This window comes from Ailuropoda melanoleuca, chromosome 2, assembly GCF_002007445.2.
Source record: "Ailuropoda melanoleuca isolate Jingjing chromosome 2, ASM200744v2, whole genome shotgun sequence".
Lineage (NCBI taxonomy): Eukaryota > Metazoa > Chordata > Mammalia > Carnivora > Ursidae > Ailuropoda > Ailuropoda melanoleuca.
This window is the reverse complement of record NC_048219.1, coordinates 85,803,649-85,827,444: the sequence shown is the minus strand read 5'-3', so window position 1 is coordinate 85,827,444 and position 23,796 is coordinate 85,803,649. Positions and strand designations below refer to the sequence as shown.

The 23,796-nt window shown below is 37.6% G+C and overlaps 1 protein-coding gene across 2 annotated transcripts in view; it reads right to left on the bottom strand.

The window, feature by feature from the left end:
* Positions 1-23,796, bottom strand: part of CHD1L (chromodomain helicase DNA binding protein 1 like) — a 223,784-nt gene that overhangs the window by 116,386 nt on the left and 83,602 nt on the right. The window lies entirely within an intron of this gene.

The window sequence follows — 23,796 nt, the reverse complement described above, 5'->3', positions numbered from 1 at the left end:
ACTCCATGCTGAGCCCGGAGCTCTTCACAGGGCTTGATCTCATGACTTCAAGATTATGACCTGAGCCAAAACCAAGAATCAGATGCCCAGTCAAGTCACCTAGGCGCCCCTCATATTGGTCTTTTTGTCATGATTTCTCCCTGTCAAACACTAAAAAGTTGAACCATTATACTTTTTTATCTATAATGATATAGATTATGAAATTTCCCCTCAAACTCATTGTAGCAGATAACTTTTTGAGTCATTGGCTTCATTTTATATTCTGAAATTACAAAACATCATTCTGTCTGTAATATTCTAATTAAAATTGTGCATAATGTTTTGAAAAATGGGTCTTTTATAGGAAAAAAATTGGGATAACTGATTTCTATGGCTTTCAAAGCTAAAATATATAATATAAAAACCAACTCTAATATTACTTCTTGTGTTTTACTGTCAGATTAAATTACAGCTTTTATGAATAATTAAATTTTAGTACATTTTCAAAAAAACTAAAGAGATATTATTTTAAAAAATTTTTTATTCATTTTTGGGAGAGAAAGAGAGAGAGAGAGCACTAGAGGGGGAGTATCAGAGGGAGAGGGAGAAACAGACTCTCCACCAAGCAGAGGGCCTGATGCGGGGATTGATGCCAGGAGTCCGGGACTGTGACCTGAGTCGAAGGCAGACACTCAACTGACTAAGCCAACCAGGCGCCCCTAAAGAAATATTATTAACAAAGTATGGATTTTGGTTAATGAAAATGTACAATAATGGTTTCTTAGTTGTGACAACTATACCACAGTAATGTAAAATGTTAACAACACAAGAAACTGGGTATGGGGTATATGAGAACTCTGTACTATCTTTGAAACTTTTCTTAAATCTAAAATGATTCTAAAGTTTAAAAATTATTTTTAAAAAAGAAATACATTTATTTGGTTCAGGACTTGACCCAGAGCCACATTCTAGTGGAATTTTCTGAGAGAGAGGGAGATTATTGGATAGTGTCATTTGTTTAATTACTGTGTTTTGGAGGAGTTAAGAAGGCGGAGTAGTAGGGGGATTCCGGGCCTCCTCAGCCCTCAAACACAGCTAGATCAACATCAAATCATTTTGAACAACTAGGAAACCAGTGCAAAGACTAAGAAAACAATCTGCACAATTGGAGGAAGAGAATATGGTAGATGCAAGATTTCGAGACATGAAATGTGGGAGAGAAAAGCCATAGTGCTGTGGAGGGGAGGGAGCCCTTTTCACAGAGAGAAGTCAGGGAGAGAGGGAGAAAGCAGGAGAGAGAGAAGCACATAGTTCACACAAGACACTGTGGTGTGGGGATCTGCTGGGTCACACTGGGAGAGAACATTCCCTTTCCTGGAGTATATTTGGAACAGGGTATACTACCTCTCAATGGACAAAGGATTCTCCAGGTGCCACTGAGCAGCCATTCAATAGCTGGGGACAGAGGCTTGCACAAAAGGCAGATAACCTGCTTGCAGCTTTCCACTCTGCTTTAACATAGACTCCAGGCAACTTTCTGGCCGTGCAACTGTTTCTCTGAGAATGGTGCTAGATGCAGTGCTCTGAGGCTCTCCTCTGGGGAAGGAGAGTGGGTCTGTGCCTTGCTGGGTCCTTTAAGACGTGGAGTTTTGAATTCCAGCTGCTGGCCAGAGATAAAACACAGGAGAAATGTGGCACCAGGCCTGCCAAAGGCCAGGGCACAGACAGGTTAAGGCAAGGATCTGATGAAGCCTGGGACACTCCTGAGCAGTGGCAGCCATAAGTTCCCCTCCCCCGGGATGAGAGGCGGGGTGATGCCATCTCCACCACCACCTCCCCACCACCACTACCAACCCCACCAGCACTATCAGAGAGAAACACAGCATCTCCAGTGGAGGCTGGAGTTGTTACACTAAACCCTGGCCACCTGTGCCTGGCAGGGGCATCTTTTCTAGGGCAGGTCTGAGCCAGCACAGTGGGTCTCTCCCTCAGAAAACCAATACAGCCCCCCTGCATGCAACAAATCTACTGATCACAGGGTGCTCCAAAGCGTCAGCTTCAGTTCTGGTGGAAATAGGACCAGGCTTTCTTTTTCTTTTTTTTTTTTTTCCCCAATTATTTTTTTTTAGTTCTAGTTTTAGTTTTTCTTTGGAATCAGGTTTATAGTTTTTTGTTCATTTCTTGTTCTGTTTGTTTCCTTTTTTCATTTTTTGGATTGGGCTTCTCTTTCTTTTTTCTTTTGTTTTTTTACTTCTTTTTTTTCTTCGGAATCGGGCTTATAGTCTTTTGTCTATTTGCATTTTTGTTCCTTTTCTCTTTTTTTGGATCAGGACTTTTTTTTTTAATATCAGGCTTATCTTAACAAACAAATCAAAGCACACCTAGTTAAAGGTCCAAACATTCCCCACTGCAAACAAGAAGGAACTCTGCAGAGGACTGACTTGTGGGAAAGAGCAGCCAAAAACCAACAGCAGAGTGTACACAACATATATCAGAAAGACTTCCTGGGGGCGCCTGGGTGGCACAGCGGTTAAGCGTCTGCCTTCGGCTCAGGGCGTGATCCCGGCGTTATGGGATCGAGCCCCACATCAGGCTCCTCTGCTATGAGCCTGCTTCTTCCTCTCCCACTCCCCCTGCTTGTGTTCCCTCTCTCGCTGGCTGTCTCTTTCTCTGTCGAATAAATAAATAAAATCTTTAAAAAAAAAAAAAAAAGAAAAAAGAAAGACTTCTGAAGTGTCAGGCCCTGGCCAGTGTATGTCCCCTTCTTAATATAGTATTACTCTCAGAGGCAGGAAACATAACAAGGTTTCATAACATTCAAAAGACAGAAACCTAGATATAATGACAAGATGGAGGAATTCTCCCCAAAAGAAAGGTCAAGAAGAAATCACAGTCAGGGATTTCCTCAAAACAGATATAAGCAATATATCTGAACAAGAATTCAGAACAACAGTAATAAGAATGCTAGCTGGGCTTGAAGGAAGCATGAAAGACACCAGAGAAACCCTTGCTGTGGAGATAAAATTCCTAAAAACAAGTCAGGCTGAAATTAAAAATGCTATAACTGAGATGCAAAACGGACTGGATGTAATCACAACAAGAATGGAAGAAGCAGAGGAACAAACAGATGATACAGAAGGTACATAATGGAGGGGCCCCTGGGTGGCTCAGTCGTTAAGCGTCTGCCTTCGGCTCAGGGCGTGATCCCGGTGTTCTGGGATCGAGCCCCACGTCAGGCTCTTCTGCTGGGAGCCTGCTTCTTCCTCTCCCACTCCCCCTGCTTGTGTTCCTTCTCTCGCTGGCTGCCTCTCTCTCTGTCAAATAAATAAATAAATAAATAAATAAATAAATAAATAAATAAAATATTAAAAAAGAAGGTACATAATGGAAAATAATGAAGCTGAAAAGAAGAGGGAAATAAAACTATTAGATCACGAATGCAGACTTAGGGAAGTCAGTGATTCCACAAAGCATAATAATATCTATATCATAGGAGTCCCAGAAAAAGGGCAGGAAAAAGGGGCAGAAGGTTTATTCGAACAAATTATAGCTGAGAATTTCCCTATCTGAGGAAGGAAACAGACAGTCAAGTCCAAGATGCACAGAGAACGCCCCCTCAAAATTAACAAAAACAGGTCAACACCAAGGCATACCATGGTGAAATTTGCAAAATACAATGATAGAGAATTCTGAAAGCAGTTGGAGCCAAATGCCCTTAACGTACAAGGGTAGATATGTAAGGTTAGCAGGAGACATGTCCACAGAAAGTTGGCAGACTGGAAGAGAGTGGCATGATATATTCAATATGCTAAATGAGAAAAACATGCATCCAAGAATACTATATGCAGCAAGGCTGTCATTTAGAATAGAAGGAGAAATAAAGAGTTTCCAAGGCAGGCAAAAACTAAAGGAGCTAATTAATACTAAACGAGCCCTGCAAGAAATATTAAAGGGGACGCTTTGAGTGGAAAAGACCGAAAGCAACAAAGATTAGAAAGAGACAATATACAGGAATAGTGAATTTACTGATAATACAATGGCATTAAATTCATCTTTCAATAATCACTCTGAATGTAAGTGGACTAAATGCTCCAATCAAAAGACATCGGGTATCAGAATGGATTAAAAAAAACAAGACCCACTGATATGCTGCTTACAAGAGACTCATTTTAGACCCAAAGACACCACCAGATTGAAAGTGAGGGGGTGGAGGACCATCTATCACACTAATAGATATCAAAAGAAAGCTGGAATGAAGCATGAGAGACTATGGACTCTGAGAAACAAACTGAGGGCTTCAGAGGGGACGGGGGTGGGGGAATGGGATAGGCTGGTGATGGGTGGTAGGGAGGGCACATATTGCATGGTGCACTGGGTGTTATACGCAACTAATGAATCATCAAACTTTACATCAAAAACCAGGGATGTACTGTATGGTAACTAACATAATATAATAAAAAAATATTAAAAAAAAAAAAGAAAGCTGGAGTAGTGATACCTATATCAGACAAACTATATTTTAAACCAAAAACTGTAATAAGAGATGAAGAAGGGCGCTACATCAAAAAAAGGGTCTATCCAAAAAGAAGATCCAAAATTATAAATATTTATGTCCCCAACTTGGGAGCAGCCAAGTATATAAGTGAATTAATAACAAACATAAAGAAACTCATGGATAATAATACAATAATAGTAGGGGACTTTAACACCCCACTTACAGCAATGGACAGCTCATCTCAGCAGAAAATCAACAAGAAAACAATGGCTTTGAATGACACACTGGACCAGATAGACTTAACAGATATTTAAGAACATTTCATCCTAAAGCAGCAGAATATACATTCTTTTCAAGTGCACATGGAACATTCTCTAGAATAGATCACATACTGGATCACAAATCAGACCTCAACAAGTACAAAAAGATTGAGAGCATACTATGCATATTTTCAAATGACAACACTATGAAACTTGAAGTCAACCACATGGAAAGACCACAAATACATGGAGGTTAAAGAACATGTTACTAAAGAATGAATGGGTCAACCAGGAAATTAAAGAATAAAAAAAAACCACATGGAGGGGCGCCTGGGTGGCACAGCGGTTAAGCGTCTGCCTTCAGCTCAGGGCGTGATCCTGGCGTTCTGGGATCGAGCCCCATGTCAGGCTCTTCCACTATGAGCCTGCTTCTTCCTCTGCCACTCCCCCTGCTTGTGTTCCCTCTCTCGCTGGCTGTCTCTATCTCTGTCAAATAAATAAATAAAATCTTTAAAAAAAAAAAAAAAACCACATGGAAATAAATCAAAATGAAAACACAACAGTCCAAAACCTTTGGGATGCAGCAAAGGCATTCCGAGGATGTAAGCATACAGCAATACAGGCCTTACTCAAGAAGCAAAAAAAGTTTCAAACACACAGCCTAACCTTACACCTAAAGGAACTGGAAAAAGAAATGCAAATAAAGCTTAAAACCAGCAAAAGAATGAAATAATTAAGATTAGAGCAAAAATAAATGATAAATTTAAAAAAACAGTAGAACAGATCAATGAAACTAAGAGCTGGTTCTTTGAAAGAATTAACAAAATTGATAAACCCTTAGCCAGACTTATCAAAAAGAGAAAGGACTCAAATAAATAAAATCAGGAATGAAAGAGGAGAGATCACAACCAACACTGGAGAAATACAAACAATTATGAGAATATTATGAGCAATTATATCCCAACAAATTGGGCAATCTGGAAGAAATGAATGCATTCCTAGAAACATAAACTACCAAAACTGAAGCTCTAGGAAGAAATAGAAAATTTGAACACACCCATAACCAGCAAAGATTTTGAATCAGTAATCAAAAATCTCTCAACAAAAAAGAACCCAGAGCCAGATGGCTTCCCAGGAATTCTACCAAACATTTAAAGAAGAATTAATACATATTCTTCTGAAGCTGTTCCAAAAAACAGAAATGGAAGGAAAACTTCCAAACTCATTCTATGAGGCCAGCATTACCTTGATTCCAAAACTAGATAAATACCCCACTAAAAAGGAGAATTACAGACCAATATACCTGATGAACATAGATGTAAAAATTCTCAACAAGATACTAGCTAACTGAATAAGCAGTATATTAAAAGGATTATTCACCACTAACCATATGATCCTCTCAATAGATGCAAAAAAGCATTTGACAAAATACAGCATCCCTTCTGGATAAAAACCCTCAAGAAAGCAGGGATAGAAGGAACATACCTCAACATCATAAAGGCCATAAACAGAAGACCCACAGCTAAGACCATCCTCAATGGGGAAAAACTGAGATATTTTTCCCTAGAGTCAGGAACATGATAGGGATGCCCACTCTCACCACTGTTATTCAACATAGTACTGGAAGTCATAGCCTGAAAGACTCCACCAAAAAATTACTAGAACTGATACATGAATTCAGCAAAATCGCAGGATATAAAGTCAATGCACAGAAATCTTTTGCACTTCTATACACCATAATGAAACAACAGAAAGACAAATCAAGGAATTGATCCCATTTAAAACTGCACCCAAAACCATAAGATACCTAGGAATAAACCTAGCCAAAGAGGTAAAAGATCCATATGCTGAAAACTATAAAACATTTATGAAAGAAACTAAAGATGACACAAAGAAATGGAAAAGCATTCCATGCTCATGGATTGGAAGAACAAACATTGTTAAAATGTCTATACTACGCTAAGCAATCTACAGGATTCAATGCAATCCCGATTAAAATAACATGAGTATTTTTCACAGAACTAGAATAAACAATCTGAAAATCTGTATGGAGCCAAAAAAGGCTCCCAAATAGCCAAGTAATGTTGAAAGAGAAAAGGAAAGTGGAAGCATCACAATTTTGGATTTCAAGCTCTATTACAAAGCTGTAATCATCGAGACAGTAAGGTACTGGCACAAGAACAGACACATAGATCAATGGAACAGAACAGAGAACCCAGAAATGGACCCACAACTACAAGGTCAACCAATCTTTGACAACACAGGAAAGAATATCCATGGGAAAAAGACAGTCTCTTCAACAAATGGTTTTGGGAAAACTGGATGGCAACATGCAGAATGAAACTGGACCACTTTCTTATACCACACACAAAAATAAATTCAAAATGGATGAAAGACCTAAATGTGAGACAGGAATCCATCAAAATCCTAGAGGAGTTAACAGGCAGCAACCTCTTTTGTGTCAGCTGCAGCAACTTCTTACTTGACACATCTCCAGAGGCAAGGGAAACAAAAACAAACTATTGGGACCTGATCAAGATAAAAAGCTTCTACATAGGGGCACCGGGCTGGTTCAGTCAATTAAGCATCTGACTCTTGATTTCGATTCAGGTCATGATCTCAGGGTTGTGAGATCAAGCCCTGCCCTGCATCAGGCTCCATGCCTAGCGTGAAGCCAGCTTTAGAATCTCTCTCTTTCCCTCTCCCTTTGCCTCTCTCACTACCCCACTCTCTGTCTCTCTCTCTCTCTCTAAAAAACAAACAAAAAACAAAACAAAAAAAACCTGCACAATGAAGGAAACAATCAACAAAACAACAGGCAACCAATCTATAAGAGAAGATACATGTAAACGACATATCAGATAAAGGGCTAATATCCGGAATCTATAAAGAACTCATCAAAATTAACACCCAAAAAATAATCTATAAAGAACTCATCAAAATCAACACCCAAAAAATAATCTATTTAAGAAATGGGCAGAAGACATGAACAGACATTTCTCCAAAGAAGACATACAGATGGCCAACAGACACATGAAAAGATGCTCAACATCATTCATCATCAGGGAAACACAAACCAAAACCACAGTGAGATACCACCTCACACCAGTCAGAATGGCTAAAATTAACAACACAAGAAACAACAGGTGTTAGTGAGAATGTGGAGAAAGGGAACCCTCTTGCACTGCTGGTGGGAATGCAAACTGGTTCAGCCACTCTGGAGAACAGTATGGAGGTTCCTCAAAAAGTTAAAAATAGAACTACCCTATGACCCACCAATTGCACTACTGGGTTTTTGATTTTTTTGTTTCGTTTTGTTTTGTTTTTTAGAGAGGGAGGTGAGGAGGGGCAGCGGGAAAAGGAGAGAGAATCTTAAGCAGGCTCCATGTCCAGTGCAGAGCCTGATATGGGGCTCAATCTCACAACACTGAGATCGTTACCTGAGATGAAATCAAGAGTCAGATGCTTAACCCACTGAGCCACCCAGGAATCCCACACTACTGGGTGTTTATCCAAAGGATACACAAATGCTGACTTGAAGGGGCATACGTACCTCAATGTTTATCAATGTTTATAGCAGCACTATCAACAATGGCCAAATTGTGGAAAGAGCCCAAATGTCCATCACCTGATGGATGAATAAAGAAGATGTGGTATATATATGAAATCTTGCCATTTGCAATGATGTGGATAGAACTAAAGTGAATTATGCTAAGTGAAATAAGTCAGAGAGAGACAAATATCATATGATTTTATTCATAAGAAACCAAACAGATGAAAATAGGGGAAGGGAAAGAAAAATAAAATAAGATAAAAACAGAGAGGAAGGCAAACCATAAGTGACTCTTAACTATAGAGAAAAACTGAGGGTTGCTGGAGGGGAGGTGAGTGGGAGGATAGACTAAATGGGTGATGGGCATTAAGGAGGGCACTTGTGATGAGCACTGGGTATCATATGTAAGTGATTAATCACTAACTTCTAATCCTGAAACAAGTACTACACTATATGTTAACTAACTTGAATTTAAATAAAAAATATAAATAAATAAATAATAAATAAATAAATAGTAAATTATTATGGTTTCCCTTGATTACAAAATTAAGTTGTTCTAATAAAGCATAATATAACTTACTACACCAATTTTGTTTTCTTTGCTGAATAAATAAAACTATAATTGTAGAGAGGAGAAAATGGTGAAATAAGGTCAAAAGAGATATCTTCTTAAGATCACCTAGATTAAGTTCTTTCCTGTAGCTGAGCAGATCGAGCCAATAGTCTCCACTAGCAAAATTCATGGTATATTAATGGCAAGTACATTCATAAATGAGATAATTCTACTTAATACTGGGTCTGTGCCCTGTTACTTTTGTCAATGGCAATATCATATATAATAGTATATAAACATCCCCCAGATGCCTACTTGGAATTTTCCAAGTACTCTTCCACGCTTCTGCAAATATTCTTTTGCTGTACCCTCCTCTTGGTAAATTCTCCACTTGCCCAGATGACTAGCACCTATTTTACCCTCAGGATTCATTTCATCTGTTATCTTCCAGGAATCTTTTACTGATGATTCCCAATATGAAATAGATGACCTCCTTCTGTGCTCTTATTGTACCTGGTATTTTGCTCCATTTTATTTGGTGATTTTTGTCACACTATTTAGTATCAATTGGTTCTTTCACCTGTTTCTTCCTTGAACTAGTAAATTCCTTGAAGGAAGACATTTTGTAATTACTCTATATATTCCCAGTGCTGCTTAAAACATAGTAAGAGCTCAGTAAATTAATTGAGTGAAAAAATTTGACATGAGTTTTAATATATGAATGTTTTTAAAGGACTAAATCAAATCATGAATATACCCCAATATATATACATACATAAAAATAAAAGAGTGACTAATACTTTTATAAAAAAGTGATTAAGGAGCTTAGGGATGCTTAACATTTTGCAATGTCTATGGGACAAGCATGTTCTCCTAGAAAATATTCTGGAATAGATAATTGATCTGAGTCAGTATGTCATTTCCAATGTTATGTTTGTTTTGAAACACAGTGATATGTCCTGTCTACAACTTACTTCCTCTATCAAACATAGGATCTAAAAAGTATTGGGGCACCTGGGTGGCTCAGTCTGTTAAGCATCCAACTCTTGATTTAAGCTCAGGTCATAACCTTAGGATTGAGAGATGGAGCCTTGTGTTGGGCACATGTATTGGGCATGGCTCCTGCTTAAGATTTTCTCTCTCCCTCTCCTTCTGCCCCTCTCTCTCTAAAAAAAATTTTTTAACGTAAAAAAATTAAAAAATAAAATCTAAATAAATAAATTTAAAAAGTCAGCATCTTAACACAGGAAAGAAGGTGGGGTCAATGTCTTCCTTATCCTCATTTTCATTTCTCTCTCCTTTATCAAATTCCCCACCTTCTTCCAAGCACATACTACCTCTACTATTTGAAGTAATTTACAGACCTCCCAAGTTTATTCCCCTTCATTCAGTGAAGGTTTTAGCACCAAGCTCTCTGCCTCACTCTCTTTACAAATATGACTATTCCTGTAGTTGATCTTAACAAGTATGTAGGCAATACTTTCACCAATTCAATGTATTAGTTAGGATTTGGGTCAGCTGCATATAATAGAAAAACCCAAAGTAACAATGGCTTAAATAAAATTGAATTTGAGAAAAATTGAATTGTTTCAGTCTCATATAAAAAAGTCTGGAGTAATAGTGTCTGGAGGAAGATGGTATAACAGTTCCACAGCTCTGCTTTCTGCTCCACTATTAGCATGTTGCTTTTACCTTGCAGTCCAAGACGGTTGCTGGAGCTCTAGCTGTTATATGGCCATTCTACATAGAAGGAAAGAGAAATGTAGGAGAAGGTATAACCCTTTTCTTTTAAGGAGACTTACTAGAATTTTCCACTTAGGATACATTCCGACTTAGATCTCATTAGAACTATCATATGCATCTAGCTACCAGGGAGGCTAAGAAACGTCTTTATACAGAGTAGTCAATGTGCCTATGTAAAAACCAAGGTTCTGTTATTAAGGAGGAAGGGAGAACGAGTATGAGTGTTGAAGTAGACATTAACACTCTCTGCCACCTGGTCTCTCACTCCAATGATGTTATGATCTACCTCACTGTATCTACTGACAGCCATGGTCATATCTATGACATTGTTATTACCAATGACTCCAATACCACCAAAATCTCGATGTTATTTTTTTACTCAATTCCCCACTCTCTAAAACCATCTCTTACCTTTTAAATTCATTCATTTCAACTCCATCAGTTCTTTGACTCCACTGGGCCCTCCATCAATCTGCTCTGTCTTCAATTCCAGGCTACCTGGCTTAAAATCCATGGTGCAAAATTGTAATCATACCCTACATGCACTCTCAACTTCTGTGCCCCACCTCCCCCACACTTGCTTGGCTAAATTTTACCTTTGGTTATGCTCCTCCACTAAAACAACTATATATGGCAAGACAAAAACACCACTATGCTGACTTAACATCTTAAACTCATGATGGCTAAACCTAAGTGGGCCTTCAGTGCTACCCGCCAATCCCACTTCATTTTTCTAGTCAATTCTTTGCTCTACTCTCTTAGTTGATTATTTCACATCTTTTAGCTACTCAAACCTCAAAGCTGCTCCCTTTCCTCACAGTCAGCTAATCACCTTGCTTCCTTTTTCTCTATGAAATAAGAAGCAATCAGAAGACTTTCACATCATTCCACTCAGCACCCAATGTTTTTAATGGGGGCTAGACATAGACACCCTCTGCCTAGCTTGTATCAAATTCCTGAGTCCCAGAAGGAAAGCAGGTGTTCAGCTTAAAGCACATGGTTGCACACATAGCTTAGGCACAGTAAGCCACTCTGTCAGTTAGGATGCTAATAACCCTCCCCAAATCCAAGTTCCTAGAAACCAGCCATAGATCAAACTTGGAAGCTGGCCTTTCTAATGATAAGAAGTATCCATAACTGGAATGAATAAGTCATGAGAATAAAAGGTACAGCATAGGGAATACAGTCAGCAGTATTGTAATAGTGTTGTATGGTGACACAGGGTAGCTACACTTGTGGTGAGTGTAGCATAACATATAGAGTTATTGAATCCCTATGTTGTACACCTGAAACTAATGTAACATTGTGTCTCAACTGTACTAAAAAAAGTACTACAAAAAACAAATAAAATGAATAAAGATGAATCATCTCGGGAGGTGAAGTTATGCTTCACCTCCTTAAGGGGGTAGTATCTACATAATTTGTTTAGAATTCTGTATAGGAAATCTGTTCTCCCATATCCTGGTTGGTTTTGATTCTTTATTTTATTTTGGGGACATGAGAAGCATTATAATGGCGTAAGATTCAGTTCTTTTGTGCACATTGACTTTTATCAGGGTCCTATACTGGTTTCCAGACTCTTGCCTAGCATTTCAAGTACCCAGAAACACCATCATCATCCGGAATTTGACAGAAATTCTGAGATCCCACCCCAGACCTACTGAATCACAAGCTTTAGGTACATGGCCTAGTCAAGTGTGTCTTAATAAGCCCACCAGGTAACTCTGATGCACAGCAAAGTTTGAGACCCTTTGATTTAGCCAGGTGAGGAAGACCTGTACCTGCTCTCTCAGGCCTCAAACTAATCCTGAGGTCCTTATGAACTCTTACCATCTGCAAGAAACCAACAACTGTTAACTTATGAAAACTGGGTTGGAGTGAGGAGTGGTGTGGAGCTGGGATGTATTCAAACTAGCATCTTCCCCTACCTGAGAATTTTAAATAAACTTATTTTAAAGCATATTTTAGAACATTCTTTTTTCTTTATTCCTTGGATGCAAATTCTCTCATTTGAAGAGTCCTCTGACTATAAATCATAGCACTGGACTTGCTCGTGTGTTTTATTTTGATTGAGCTTTAGTAATTTTTAAAAACTTTTTATTTTGAACGGGTTTCAGCCTTTTAGAAAAGTTTGAAAAAGACTAGAGAGTCAATATCCTTTTATGATAAAAGCTCTCAACAAAGTAGGTAGCGAAATAATGTATTATACAGGACAAACCCACAACTAACAAAGCTGAGAGCTTTTCCTCTAAGTCCAGAAACAAGACAAGGATGCCCACTCTTCCACTTTTACTCAACATAGTATCAGAAGTCCTAGTCACAGCAATAAAAGGCAATCAGATCAGAAAGGAAGAAGTAAAACTGTCAGTAATAGCAGATGATACTACATACAGAATACCCTAAACACTCCACCAAAAAACTGTTACAGCTAATAAATGAAATTAGTAAAATTGCAGGATACAAATTTAACATACGGAAATCAGTTGCATTTCCTTTTTTAATTTAAATTTTAGTTAGCACACAGTGCAATATTGGTTTCTGGAGTAGAATTCAGTGATTCATTACTTACATACAACACCTGGTGCTCATGATAACAAGTGCCCTCTTTAATACCCATCACCCATCTAGCCTATCCCCCAACCACCTCCCTCCATCAACCCTCAGCTTGTTTTCTATTCTTAAGAGCCTCTTTAGTTTGTTTCCCTCTCTCCTTTTCCCCCCTTCCTGTATATTCACCTGTTTTCTTTCTTAAATTCCACATATCAGTGATATCATTTGGCATTTGTCTTTCTCTGACTGACTTATTTCATTTAGCATAATACACTCTAGCTCCATCCATGTCGTTGCAAACGGCAAGGTTTCTTTTTTTGATGGCTGAGTAATATTCCAGTGTATACGTGTGTGTGTGTGTGTGTGTGTGTGTGTGTGTGTGTGTGTGTCTCTATACACACCACATCTTCTTTATCCATTCATCAGTCAATGGACATTTGGGCTCTTTCCATAGTTTGGCTATTGTTGATAATGTTATAAAGATTAGGGTGCATGTATCCATTCAAATCTGTTATTTTTGTATCCTTTGGGGAAAAACCCAGTAGTGCAATGGCTGGATCATAGGGTAGATCTATTTTTCAGTTTTTGAGGAACCTCCATCCTGTTCTCCAGAGTGGCTGAACCAGTTTGCATTCCTACCAACAGTGCAAGAGGGTTCCCCCTTCTCCACATCCTCACTAACACCTGTTGTTTCTTGTGTTGTTAATTTTAGCCATTCTGACAGGTGTGAGGTGGTATGTCATCATGGTTTCGATTCACACTTCCCCGATGATGAGTGATGTTGAGCATCTTTTCATGTTAGCCATCTGGATGTCTTCTTTGGAAAAGTGTCTACTCATGTCTTCTGCCCATTTCTTAACTGGATTATTTCTTTTTGGGTGTTGGTTTGATAAGTTCTTTATAGATTTTAGATACTAACTCTTTATCAGATATGTCTTTTGCAAATATCTTCTATTCCGTAGGTTGCCTATTAGTTTTATTGATTGTTTCCTTCGCTGTGCAGAGCTTTTTATCTTGATGAAGTCTCAATAGTTCATTTTTGTTTTTGTTTCCCTTGCCTCTGGCAACGTGTCCAGTAAGAAGTTGCTATGGCGAAGGTCAAAAAGGTTGCTGCCTGTGTTCTCCTCTAGGATTTTGATGCTTTGCTATCTCACAGATAGGTCTTTCATCCATTCTGAATTTCCTTTTGTGTATGGTATAAGAAAGTGGTCCAGTTTCATTCTGCATGTGGCTGTCCAGTTTTCCCAACACCATTTGTTGAAGAGACTGTCCTTTTTTCTTGGATATTCTTTCCTGTTTTGTCGAAGATTAGTTGACCACGTAATTGTGGGTCCATTTCTGGGTTCTCTATTCTGTTCTATTGATCTATGTGTCTGTTTTTGTGCCAGTACCTTACTGTCTTAATGATTACAGCTTTGTAATAGAGCTTGAAATCCAGAATCGTGATGCCTCTAGTTTTGTTTTTTCTTTTTCGGAATTGCTTTGGCTATGTGGGGTCTTTTGTGGTTCCATACAAATTTTAGGATTGTTTGTTCTAGCTCTGTGAAAAATGCTGTTGGTATTTTGATAGGGATTGCATTAAGTATGTAGATTGCTTAGGGTAGTAGAGACGTTTTAACAATGTTTGTTCTTCCAATCCATGAGCATGGAATGCTTTTCCATTTCTTTGTGTCCTTTTCTATTTCTTTCATAAGTGTTCTATACTTTTTAGAGTACAGATCCTTTACCTCTTTGGTTAGGTTTATTCCTAGGTATCACTGTTTTTGGTGCAATTGCAAATGGGATCATTTCCTTGATCTCTTTTTCTGCTGCTTCATTTTTGTTGTATAGAAATGCAATAGATCTGCACATTGAAGAATACACTAACAATACAGAAGAGAAGTTAAGAAAACAATCCCATTTACAATTGCATCAGAAAGAACAAAATACCTAGGAATAAATTTAGCCAAGGAGGTGAAAGACCTGTACACTGAAACCTATAAGACAGTGATTAAGGAAACTGAAGATGACACAAATAAATAGAAAGATATTCCAGGCTCATGACGTGGAAGAATTAATATTGTTAAAATGTTCAGACTACCGAAGACAATCAACAGATTCAATGCAATCTCTATTAAAATTCCAATGGCAATTCCAATTTTGTAGAAATAGAACAAACAATCCTAAAATTTGTAGAGAATCAAAAAAGACCCTGAAGAACTAAAGTAATCTTGAGAAAGAAGAACAAAGCTGGAGGTCTCATGCTCCCTGATTTCAAACTATACTACAAAGCTACAGTAATCAAAACCATATGGTACTTGCATGAAAACAGACACATAGATCAATGGAATAGAAGAGAGAGCACAGAAATAAACCCATACATATATCATCAATTAATCTTTGACAAAGGAGAAAAGAATACAATGGGGAAAAGACAGTCTTTTCAATAAATGGTTTTGGGAAAACTGCACAGCTACATCCAAAAGAATGTAACTGGATCACTTTCTTACACCACGTACAAAAATAAATTCAAAATATATTAAAGACTTGCATGTAAGACCTAAAACCAAAGAAATAAAAGAAAACATTGGCAGTAAGCTCTGACATCAGCTTTAACAATATTTTTTGGGACCAGCTTCCTCAGGCAAGAGCAACAAAAGCTAAAATGTTTATTTTAATGAGATTACATGAAACTAAAAAGCTTCGGCACAGTAAAGGAAACCATAAACAAAACAAAAAGGCAACCTACTGAATGCAAGCAGATGCTTGCAAATCATACATCTGATAAGGGATTAATATTCCAAATAAATAAAGAACTTACACAACTTAATATACAAAAAACAAACAACCTGATTGAAAAATGGGCAGAGGACTTGAACAGACATTTTTTTCAAAGAAGACATATAGATGGCTAACAGGCACATGAAAAGATGCTCAACATCGCTCATCATCAAGAAAATGCAAATCAAAACCAAAATGAGATACCACCTCACAACTGATATTGACCCGTCAGATTGGTTTATACCAGACTGGTTATTATCAAAAAGACAAAAAATGATAAGTGTTGGTGAGGATATGGAAAAAAGGGAATCTTCATACACTGTTGGTGGGAATGTAAACTGGTGCAGCCACTATGGAAAACAGTATGGAGATTTCTCAAAAAATTAAAAGTAGAGCTACCATATGATCCAGCAATTCCACTTCGGGGTGTATTTTATTTAAATTCAATTATCCAACATATAGTACGTCATTAGTTTTAGATGTAGTATTCAATGATTCATCAGTTGCGTATAACACCCAGTGCTCATCATAACACATGCCCTCCTTAATGCCCATCACTTTCTGGGTATTTATCCAAAGAAAATGAAAACACCAATCTGAAGAGATATATGCATCCTTATGTTCATTGTAGCATTATTTACAATAGCCAAGATTTGAAAGCAAACTTCGCGTCCATGGATAGATGAATAGATAAAGAAGATGTAGTATATATATCCAAAGAAATATTAATCAGACATAAAAAAAGGATAAGATCTTGCCATTTGTGACAGAATTGATGGACCTAGAGGAAATTACACAAAGTGAAATAAGCCAGACAGAGAAACACAAATACTGTATGATTTCATTTATATGTGGAATCTAAAAAACAAAACAAATGAACACACAAAACAAAACAGCAACAGACTCATAGATATAGAAAACAAACTATTGGTTACCAGAGTGAGGAGGGGTTGGAAGGGGCAGAAAAGGTGAAGGGGATTAAGAGATATAAACTTCCAGTTATAAAATAAATAAGTGATGCAGATGTAGTGTACAGCATAGGGAATATAGTCAATAACATTGTAATAACTTTGTATGGTGACAGGTGGTAACTAGACTTATCGGGGGATCATTTCATAAGGTATAAAAATATCAAATCACTATGATGTACACCTGAAACTATTAGGATATTATATGCCAATTATATTTCAATAAAAAATAGTACAGAGAGTTCTCAGATACCCTTTACCCAGATTCCCTAATTATAAGATTTCATATAACATTACAATTATCAAGGAAATTAACATTGATAAAATACTGTTAACTAAACCACAGACCTTATTCAAATTTCACCAATTTTCAAACTAATTTCCTTTTTCTGTTCCAGGATCAACTCCGGGATCCCATACTGTATTTATTTGTTATGTACCCTTACTCTCTCCCAATCTTTGTCAGTTCCTCAGTCTTTTGTTGTCTTTCAGGACCTTGACACTTTAAAAAAAAAACTAAGCTCCATACTTTTTTCTGATTTATTTAGTTTATTCCTAATGTTCTTTTTCTGTCACAGGATCCCACTCAAAATACATTACCCCTCATCATTAGGCTTGTTTAGACTGTGATAGTTTCTCAGACTTTCCTGTTTTTGATGATCTTCACAGTTTTGAAGAGTACTACTGGTTAAGCATTTTGTAGAATGTCCCTTACCTGGTGAGTATCTGATATTTTTTCTCACGATTAGGCGGAGGTTATGGTTTTTCAGGAAAAAGACCAGAGGTAAAGTGTTATTCTCATTACATTATATGAAGGGTACATGCTACTAATGACTTATCATGAATACTGTTAATCCTGATCAACTGGCTGATGTAGAGTTTGTCAGGTTTCTCTACTGTTAAGTTCTTCTTTCCCCCCCTTATATGTTGTACTCTCTAGAAGGAATTACTATACTCAGCCTACACTTGAGCAGTTGACAGTTATGTTCCATCTCTCTGAGGGCAGAATATCTACATAAATTTGTCAGAACTCTTCTGTATGGGAAGAATTCTTTCCCCCTTTATTTGCTTATTTAATCATTTCTTTATATCAGTATAGACTCCCGGATATTTACATTATAATTTGGGTTATAATCCAATACTGTATTATTTATTTCCTTGCTCATATTATCCCATCTTTAGCCATTAGGAGCTATTGCATTGGCTCCTGTGTTCCTGCGACACACCCCCAGTGTTGTGTGTGTGTTTGTTTGCTTGTTTGTTTGGTTTAGGCGCTTCTTCACTTTCTGTTACGACCAGATGCTCCAGACTCATCTTATATACTCAGTGTCCCAGTCCTAAAAGCAGCCATTTCTCCCAAGAGTCCTGGTTCCTTTTATTAGAGAATGGTATTAGAAACCAAAAAAACTGGGTGCAGGTGTGCTCATGGCTACTGGGGTGTCATTTTTTTCTAGGCCCTTCATAGGACAGAGCTTGGAAATACATGTGTATATACTACCACATGAATATACACATACTTATTTCTGTATTTATCCATCTGTATTATGTGAAGGTAAACATGAATTCACATTAATGTCTTCAACTCTAACCCAGGATTTAGTGATGACATGCACAATCTTTTCATTTTACAAAGGAGAAAATTTACAATTAGGAAGATAAAGATACTTGACCTAAGTCAAACAATTTACAGCTAACAGTCTCTTTGTACCAAATCAGTACTCATGTGGTGATATATATATTAAGTGCTCAATCAATGCCTGTTAATAATTATGATGCTAATTGAAATACTAAGTCTACAAACAATGTAAGTTTATACTTTTGGAAAAGGAATTTTTTTCCCAAATGAATGTTTTATTAGATTAATATATACATTACTTTTTTATATAATAATATTTTTTATTACATTATGTTAGTCACCATACAGTACATCCCTGGTTTCTGATGTAAAGTTTGATGATTCATTAGTTGCGTATAACACCCAGTGCACCATGCAATATGTGCCCTCCCTACCACCCATCACCAGCCAAGAATGAGAGACTATGGACTCTGAGAAACAAACTGAGGGCTTCAGAGGGGAGGGAGATGGGGGAATGGAAAAGGAAATTTTGAGTGAATATTTAGCCATAAGTGTCAGTACAGATACTTATGTGTCTATAAGTGTCAGGTTTGGGGTCCTAACTAGTTGGAGTCATAGTCATTCTTCACTTGGAGATTTCAAGACTGTGAGCAACTTGAGAGCAGGGGCTGCTTAGAATAGGCCCAGCATCAAGGTTTTAAAAAAATGAATGAGGTATACATATCATTTTAGGAAATGCTGGCTATATATTTAACCTGAGCCTTGTTCATAATGAGATATAATCATCTGTTCTGCCTACCCTCACAGGGCAGTTTTGAGATCACATGATATAGTTCACATGCAAATCTTTTGGAATCAGAAGGACAGAATTAATGATAATATGTCTGGAAAATTCTGGACCTTTTAATTTGGTTCTTCTTCCTTTGGGTGGACAGAATGTAAGAACTTCACTACCACTTCCAGGCCAGTAAAATTATTTTAAAATAAAAAATAAGAAAACACAAAATACCCCAAAAAGCCAAAGGAATCTTAAGAAAGATGAACAGATCTGGAGGTATTACATTTCTTGATTTCAAACTACTGTAATCAAAACAGTATGGTACCTACATAAAAATAGACACAGACCAAAGGAAGAGAGTAGAGAGCCCAGAAATAAACCCACCTGCATATAGTCAATTAATCTTTGACACGGGCACCAAAACCAAAAAATTCTGGAAAAATCTCTTTAATAAGTGGTACTAGGAAAACTGAATATCCACATACAAAAGAATGAAACTAAACCCTTATCTTTTTTTTTTTTTAAGATTTTATTTATTTATTTGACAGACAGAGAGACAGCCAGCCAGTGAGAGAGGGAACACAAGCAGAGGGAGTGGGAGAGGAAGAAGCAGGCTCCCACCCGAGGAGCCTGATGCGGGGCTCGTTCCCAGAATGCCAGGATCACGCCCTGAGCCGAAGGCAGACACTTAACGACTGAGCCACCTAGGTGCCCCTAAACCCTTATCTTATACCACTCACAAAAACTAACTCAAAATGGATTAAAGATTTGAATTAACACCTGAAAATATAAAACTCCTCAAAGAAAACAGAGGGGAGACTCCTTGGCATTGGTCTTAGTGATGATTTTTTGGATTGGACACCAAAAGCAAAGGCAATAAAAGTAAAAACGAACAAGTGGAACTACATCAAACTAAAAAGCTTCTGCACAGCAAAGGAAACAATCAACAGATGACCTACAGAATAGGAGAAAATATTTATCTGATATTTAGCTATATATCCGATATATCAAATAAGGGACTGATATCTAAAATATATAAGAAATTCAAGCAATTCAATAGCAAGAAAACAAATAATTCAACTAAAGCAAAGGTCCTTAAGGGTTATGGTTACCAATTCCAGGGTGGGAGTTGGAATAACTCCCCATACCACCAAGCAATTCTTGACACTAGCTGCATGTCTTAAAATTCAACTCAATTCTGACATTACGTACTGGAGATGGTGTCTGATCCCACAGCTTAAGGGCTCAGTCCTACAGAAGTGCCCCAACCCCCATATGCACACATACTTCTTTTTTTTTTTTTTTTTAATACTTCAGACACCAATCACAAGTCCAAGTTGTCACCTGGGTTTCTGACCAACAGGTTATAGATTGGAGGTTCCTAGACCTCCTCCTTGGGTTCCATTAATTTGTTAGAGTGGCTCACAGAACTCAGGAAACCCATTTATTCACTAGATTCCTGATTTACTATAAAAAGATGTAACTCAGGAACAGCAAAGGCATGCATAGGGCAAGGTATGGGAAAAGGGCATGAAGCTTCCACGCTCTTTTCTAGCTCAGCACTCTCCCTGAATCTCCACATGTTCACCAACCTGGAAGCTCTCCAAACCCTGTTCTTTTTGGGTTTTATGAAGGCTTCATTACATAGGCATAATTGATTAAATCATTGTCCACTGGCAATTGATTCAACCTCCAGACCCTCTCCACTCCCTGGAGGTCAGTGGGGTGGGACTGAAAGTTCCAGCCCTCTAACCATCTAAGTTGGTCCTTCCTTCTAAAAGTCCCTTCTTTAACATAACGAGACAACTTTAGTGCACTCATCACTTAGGAAATTCCAAGGGTTTTAGGAGCTCTGTACCAGAAGTGGTATAAAGGCTAAATAAACATTTCTTGTTAGAAATAACAATAACAGAGACCTGAATAGACATTTCTCTGAAGAAGATATGCAAATGGCCAACAGGTACATGAAACACTCACCATCACTAATCATCAGGGAAATGCAAATCAAAACCACAGTGAGATATCACCTCATACCTGTTAGAATGGCTATCATCAAAAAGAGAAGAGAGGTGTTGGCAAGGATGTGGAGAAAAGGGAACACTCATACATTGTTGGTGGGACTGTAAATTGGGATAGCCACTATGGAAAACAGTATGGAGGTTCCTCAAAAAATTAAAAATAGAACTACCATAGGATCCAGCAATCCCACTTCTGGGTATATATCCAAAGGAAATGAAATCAGGATCTCAAAGAGGTATCTGCACCCTCGTATTCATTGCAGCATTATTTACAATTGCCAAGATACATAAACAACTTCAATGTCTGTCTACAGATGAATGGATAAAATGTGTTATATATAATGGAACATTATTCAGCCGTGAGAAAGAAAAAAATCTTGCCACATGTGACATCATGGATAGACCTTGAGGGTATTATGCTAAGTGAAATGTCAGACAGAGAAAGGAAATAAGTCAAATAGACAAAGACAAATACCATACAATTTCACTTCTACATGGAATCTAAAACAAGTCCAACTCAGAGAATCAGAGGGTATAATGGGAGTTGCCAGGGACTGGTGGTAGAAAAAATAGGGAGATGTTGGTTTAAGGGTATAAACTTTCAATTATAAGATGAATAAGAGTGTCTTATGCACAGCATGGTGACTATAGTAAATAGTAACTATATTATACACTTGAAATTTGCTAAGAGACAAATTTTGAGCATTGTCATCACACATACACAAAGGTACCTATGTGTGTTAAATAACTTGATTGTGATAATCATTCCACAAGGTTTATATTAAGTCGTCATGATATACATTTTAAATATACATAATTTTGTCAATTATACCGCAATAAAGCTGGAAAAAATTTAAAATCAATGGTATTTGTTTTTAAAAATAATTGCTTTCTACAATGAATGAGTAGTCTCTTTTGTGTATAAACTTGTATCTTTCCTCTTGCTAAAGCTGATTTTTAAAATAGTATTAAATTATTTTTATTTCTTACTGAGGTATAATTTTCTTACAATAAAAGTCACCCTTTTAATTGTATAGTTCTATAACTTTTGGCAGATACACTTCTGTAAGTTTTGGCCACTACAATCAAGATATAAAACTGTTCCGTACCGCTTCCCACATTCCCTCCTGCTCCTTTGTAGTCAACCCCTCCCTCCCATCCTCAACTCTTGGAATGTACAGTTCTGTTTCTGACCCTCTGCTTTTCCCAGAATGTCAAATAGAATTTGGCTTCTTTCACTCCCCATAATGCATCTGCAATTCATCCATGTGTGTATGGACAGTTTAATCCTTTTTACTGCTGAGTAGTTTTCCATTTACTACTATGCCACGTTTTGTTCATTGATTTACCAGGTGAAGGACATCTCTGTTTTTTCCATTTGGGGATAAATATGAATAAAGCCACACATGTTTAGTACAAATAAACATTTGTGTACAGGTTTTTGTATGAACCCATCTTTATTTCACCTGGATAAACACCTAGGAGTGGGATTACTAAACTACATGTTAAATGAATGTTTAACTTTATTAAAAAAATCAGATAGTTTGTTGAAATGTAAATCACCAAGATGAGATATCCTACCCATCCCTGACCACAAATGGGAGGGGAAATGGGAATGTAAATCTCCAGACGCCCAATCTAAACTGTCATCGAGTTCTATAAAATCAATATACTCTTCTCCCATTCCCACTTCTTCACCTCTCAGAAGAAGGACACCTTTAGCAATATACATAAAAGCTTACTGTGCTATGAAGCTTCCCATGCTCTCTGTTATTTTCCTCTGTTTATCAGGCAGAATGGCTGATCTGAGGAGGATCAGTAGAAATGACATCTGAGACACAGTAACATCAAGAGAACCCCCACCAATTACATTACTTATCACCTCCTTTTCTTTCCCTCTATAAGGAAAGACTGAGCATTAGGGTGACAGCAAACAAAGAAACTTGGGACTAGAAGGAAGGAATTAATCCATCCTACAATGTTAATTACTTTTCTCCTGTGTCTAAATATGCAATATGCAAGGCTGACTTTAACTACTGACTGACTTATAAGTGCTATCAGAGCAAAACAGTGTCATGGGTAATCCCTTAAAGGAGATAACCCAAAAAGCACTTCTATTTAGTTTTACAAGAAGTTTATTTATTTTCTTAATAAGTTTTCCATTGGCCAATGTAATACCTGGTTTGCTTCTCCTATGCTGATCTGACTACTGTAAGGTAGACCCCAGGGACATATTATTTGTCATAGAGAAACCACCCTGCAGTTAGAAAGCTGAATAGTACACAAGTTAAGATTTAATGTATTATTCCTGGGGCGCCTGGGTGGCACAGCGGTTAAGCGTCTGCCTTCGGCTCAGGGCGTGATCCCGCGTTATGGGATCGAGCCCCACATCAGGCTCCTCTGCTATGAGCCTGCTTCTTCCTCTCCCACTCCCCCTGCTTGTGCTCCCTCTCTCGCTGGCTGTCTCTATCTCTGTCGAATAAATAAATAAAATCTTTAAAAAAAAAAGATTTAATGTATTATTCCTTCAAGGGCCTTACTTCAGAGTCCCATGGAAAGAATG